At 49.9% G+C, this 5,138-nt stretch overlaps 1 long non-coding RNA gene across 1 annotated transcript; it reads left to right on the forward strand.

Annotated features, from left to right (window-relative positions):
• The first annotated feature begins 2,256 nt into the window (after positions 1–2,256).
• Positions 2,257–4,632, forward strand: LOC112551354. The gene is made up of 3 exons (XR_003095642.1): positions 2,257–2,384; positions 2,943–3,025; positions 4,019–4,632. It is a non-coding gene; the product is annotated as an uncharacterized LOC112551354 (long non-coding RNA).
• The last annotated feature ends 506 nt before the right edge of the window (positions 4,633–5,138 follow it).

A 5,138-nucleotide genomic window follows, 5' to 3' on the forward strand; every position in this document is an offset into this window, starting at 1 on the left:
CGGGCGGGGGTGGGGCGGAGGGGGCAGAGGTCCCCCGCCCGAGCGCCGTGCTCTCCCGCCCGCCGTGATCCGGTGCTGGTCGTGGGGTTCGGCGCAGAGACCGCGGGGGGGGGCAGGCTGTGGGGCCCTGCTCGTACTTCCCCCAGGCTCAGGGCCCCCCGGGGTGGGGGGTGGTCAGGGCCTTCCCTTGCCGCGCTGGGTGGCAGGGTCGGGTTACCATACCTCCGGGTTTTCCTGGACATGTCCTGTTGGGTCGTCCTATCTCCATCGGGGTGGTTTTTTAGAATATCAAGAAATGCCCAGGGTTTTTCCTCTGCTCAGCATTTAAGTTTTTCCCAGCGCTTTCCAGTTTGCCCTAGCAAGGAGCTGCTTGGGGTTGAGGGGAGCAGGGGAGGGCGATTGGAGGCAGGGGGCACCATGTGTGAGTGTACATGCATGTACTGTGTACATGCAGCTGGGCAGTGGAGTGGGAGCAGTCCTTGCAGCTGGGTGCAGAGAGGTCTGTGGAGGCTGGGGGTTGGAGGGCCAGGGCTTGTGGGATGTGAGGGAGCGGGTGCCTGCTAGCACTGGGGGAAGCTATCCGGGCCCCAGGGCTGCAGCAGGGTGGCAGAGGTAGAGGAGGTGCCTGGTCCTCCCGGGGAGGGGGCTGTAGGAGCCATTCAGGGGCAGTAGGGAGCTGCATGGTCGGGCAGGGGGTACTGGGTGCTCACAGAGACAGGGTAGCCTGGAGATGCTGGAGGAAGTCAGGTGTGAGGAGCACTAGCAGGGCTGGATGGGCTGTGGCTTAGGAGTGAGGAGCACCAGAGGGGGCAGGGGACTGTGCATCAGGAGTGTGGGGTACAGGCAGTGTCAGGGGGCTGTGGGTTGGAAGCAAGGGCTATCGGCAGGGACTGGGGCAGGCCTGCAAGTTGGGAGTGAACCAGCATGGTCTGAGGGGTGGGGGACTGTCTTTTGGGACTGTGGGGCAGTATCAGGGCTGGTGGTGCTGTGACTTGTGAATGAGGGGCAGGGACCAGGGCACTGGCATATCACTGCCACCTCCCAGTCAAATTATCTCCCCCACCCAGGTGTCCTCTTTTTTGAGACTGGAAATATGGTAATCCTACTCAGGGATGCACCAAACCATGGGGCAATGGCAGAGGGGAGGAGCAGGTGCAGAGCAGTGGGGCATCCTGGTGACAGGACCTGGGCCTCGGGTGGCTGTAGCAGCACTGGCCCCTCTGTGCTGTGTCAACGCAGGGGCTGGAGCAGCAGGTTTCTGAGTTCTGTCAAACTCCAGGGATTGGCTAGGTATCACTGGGGTTCATCCCAGAGGCCGCAGGCAGTGGCAGAGCAGAGCAGGCTGGGCTGTCTTGCCCCACATAGGGATAGGGGCTCAGCCATGGAAGTGACAAATGGGCCCTTGACTTCAGGAAGCTTGAAAACCGCCAAGGTAGAGCTTGCGGGACAAATAGCATGATCCTGCACAGCCTGACCTTCCCTGCCTCCTTGCCTGCATTGCAACTTGCAACAAGCCCAGCCACCTCTGTCCCTGGAAGCAAGTAGGAAGGGGCCCTGGAAATTAGAATAAGCTGTCAGTGAATGCCAAGGACAGAATGCCTGAGCAGTGCCTCTGTCCTTCACCCTGTGGAAAGGATAAGAGCATGGGGTACCGGGGTGAGCCTGTGCTCTGACCTACTCCACACAGCCTTTTGCAGAAGGAAAGCAGGATCATTTCTGCAGGCTTTGATAAGATAAGTCACGTGTAGGCAATTGCTGATAAATTTAAAGAAAGGGAATTGGCAGCCCAATCAGTTTGGTAATTAATTTCCCTGTTAATTTGGGTTCTTTGACTTGCCTCATAAATATTCATGATTCCCCACTTTTCTCTCGCTCTCTCTAACCCCCCCCCCCACACACTTTTTAATGTAATTTATTTACATGTTTGATATAAGCCTTGAAGGTGACATTTTCCTCCCTGAGCCAGAAACCAGCAGAGGATTGAGGCTCTTGGAGGTGTTGAATTTGGGTTTCTGAAGGGGAGCCTAGGCTGGGTCCTATTGTCTATCTGCCCATCCCTGTCCTCCCTCCCCACCTTCCCTTTATCAGCTCTCCACCACTAACAAAGGAACAAGAACAAAAGTATGTTGCTGGGGGGGGGGGGGGGGGGGGGGGGGGGGTCAGGGCACTATCACAGGCTGAACCCCCTAGACTGGCTTATGAAAATGTTTCATGTCACACCGGTTACCTTGCTATATCCTGGGTTGTGGGGGGTGGGGGGGAGTTAATTTTATTTTATTCTATTTAGGTTTTGATTCTGCCCTCAACCCTGCTGAGCACTATGACTAACATGTCACGTGGGCCGTTCTGTCTCCAGGGTGAGATCAAATAAAAGAAACCTGAGAGTAAGTTTGTTTTTATTCAAGAGCATAACCTTTCTTTTCAGTGCAGGCTCTTGGCCATTCTGTCTAGTGCTTTGTTGTCCCTCCTTGTACCTCCTGCCTGCCCTTGTCCTTCTCTTCTCTTATTCTATCCATGAGAAACTTGTCCATGTCATTTGTTTCTCTCTTATAGAAGTTCAGTGTATTCTACACCTACACACCAAAGGCTTCCTTGTCATCTAATTGTGACAGTCAGCTGTGCTATTTAGATTAACTTGTCCTGGTAGTTTAAAATCTGTTGAGCCTTTGAGCCTCCATCCAAATTCTATTGCAAGTGTGCTTGAAGATTACTGTCATTTTAGCAGAAATGGGGCAAATGGTTCCCTTCTTCTCATCCTGTGTAGATACTCTGGCCAGTGCCCATGTGCTTGGTCACATTCTGCTGAGCAGGGGTTAACTTTGCCTAGAAGCTATCTTCTTATGCAAGTAGATTGGTACACGTGATGGACCCCCACTTACAGGCTGCTTATAGAATGACCAGTTTCTTCTAATGACTGATCTTTGCTCCAATTTCTGATCTAGGCAGTCGCTTGGTGACAGATCTAAGAGCATGCAGGCAACCACTGGCTGCGAACATCAAAGGTCTCATTCCTGTATATACAGAGGTGGCAACAATCTACATGTGTCATTCAATTTGTGTAATGTGTAGGATGACATTGCCAGGCATTGTTTAGAGATGAGTATACACTTGACCAAAGATGGTTAGAGAGAGCTGAAAAAGCCTCAACTGTGAAGTGTCCATCCCTGTGTGCCCCCTCTCCTCCCCCTTTCCCCCGCATGAAAGTAACTGGTTTCTGAGGATGTGGGGGAGATGAAGGGGGTTGGCTGCAGCTAAAGCTGAGATTTTTGACTGAGGTGAGCTGATGCTCATGCCAATACTAGAAACTTGGAGATTCCTGGCTAGAGCATCTTGCTTTCCCACTCAGGGTCACATGAGTTACCAAATAGGTTGTCAGGAGGGAATTTTTTGCTTCAGTTACACTTGCATGGACTGTGGGGTTTTTACTTTCCTCTAGCATGGGGCACAGTTCTCTTTCTAGGATCTCCTGAGTGTATATATTAATCACTTCCTTCCGTATGTCTGCTGGTCCTCATCACTCCAGTTTTTACCTGTGGTGGGTGTTCTTGGTATTCTGGAAATTTATTCCCTGTAGTTGGGGATGACACTTCCAAGTGGCTATTTTTCAGAAGGCAGCTGGACTGGGTGGCCTAGGAAGCCTTTTCAAGTCCCATGTTCCTGTGTGGACCTCATCTAGACCATTTCCTACCCACGCAGCTGTGTATACTGTTGGGTGTTAAAAAAGCTTCTGGTTCTCTGAAGGTGGAGAAGGGAGGCAGAAACAGTGCCCGAAACATGATTGTGGTGGACTCCAAGGGGCCAAGAAATTTGTGGCTAAAATTGTTCAGCTCCTCTGCAGGCTTGGTGGGTGAGCTGCTCCGGGAGGTGGAGAGCAACAATAAAGGTTGTACCTGGTGTCTACCTCTTTATGTGCTCTGCAAGTATCGTGGTGGTCCTCCAGCCAACGCAGGATGCTTAATAGTTCCCCAATCCACATGCTTCCCCCTGCAACACCCTTTTCTTTGTCTCCTTTGCACAGGCTGCTAATTCCAGTCAGGGAAGAAAAGCCCAGCCTAGCATGACCAGCATTCAGACATGTGGAAAGGGAGAGGAGGACTTTGCAAAATATAACTACTTCAAAGCTAACTACTACCTTTTACACTCAAGTGGACACTACTAACAGTGTCTCGGCAGGCTCTCACTCCTGACCTCAGGCAATATACTAACAAAATGCAGAAGTCCTAGGTGTTTAGCAGGTGCCTTGAAATGATGGTCTCTCATAATTTTATCCAAGACATTCCACCCTAGAGTCAAAGGGCAACAAACTGGGGTGACCCAGGGGCTCCAAGCCATTTCCCCAAGTGTCCTGCTCTGTGTCCTTGGGGCTTTGAGAAGATTTTCCCCCTGAAGTGACTCTTCCCACCTAGCAAATCTCAGTCTAACTAATGCTACAACTAGTCCTTGCAGCTTAGTGGGGGAAGGCTCCATCAACTCTCAGATTCTCTCAGGCCTGCAAAAGGACAGAGATCTGCCAATTTTGTGAGAATGGAATGCCCATGGTTGTCAGCACCCCTGAAATCACTCAGCACAAAACAATCACTAAGGCATAAAACAGAATAAGATTTATTACATGGGATAGGAAGAACACACAAGGAAAAGGAACTGTTAAGCTTGGAGACAAATAGGCAAAACAATAGAAATATTTCAATAGATAATAGAAATATTTCTATATATAATATTTCTATTGAGATATATGTCTATTGAGATATAGAAATATATCTCAATAGAAATAGAACAATAGAAATATTTGCAAAACAATAGAAATATACTTCTCTCTTCTTGCTTGAAGCAGCTTCCAAATGACTTTTGTCTTGTGTTTGCATGAGCTAGCAATCCTCCCAGCTTTTCTCAGCCTCCCTATCTAGGATCTCTCTGTCTTCTCTTAGACACCAGGAGATATAGATGTAACTTCTCTAATTGCTATTTCCCATCTTTCATTTCTTGTTCTATTGCTCAGGGTACACGTGCTCTCCTTCCCCTAGACAGACAGCTGTGACAATTTTGTGTGTCCTTTCTGACATGCAACTGATAGATTTTTCCTTCTGAAATGCATTTGGCTGCTGTTTCATACATCCTCTATTCCATGTAAATACTCAAAG

Source organism: Alligator sinensis, unplaced genomic scaffold (assembly GCF_000455745.1).
Source record: "Alligator sinensis unplaced genomic scaffold, ASM45574v1 scaffold1238_1, whole genome shotgun sequence".
Lineage (NCBI taxonomy): Eukaryota > Metazoa > Chordata > Crocodylia > Alligatoridae > Alligator > Alligator sinensis.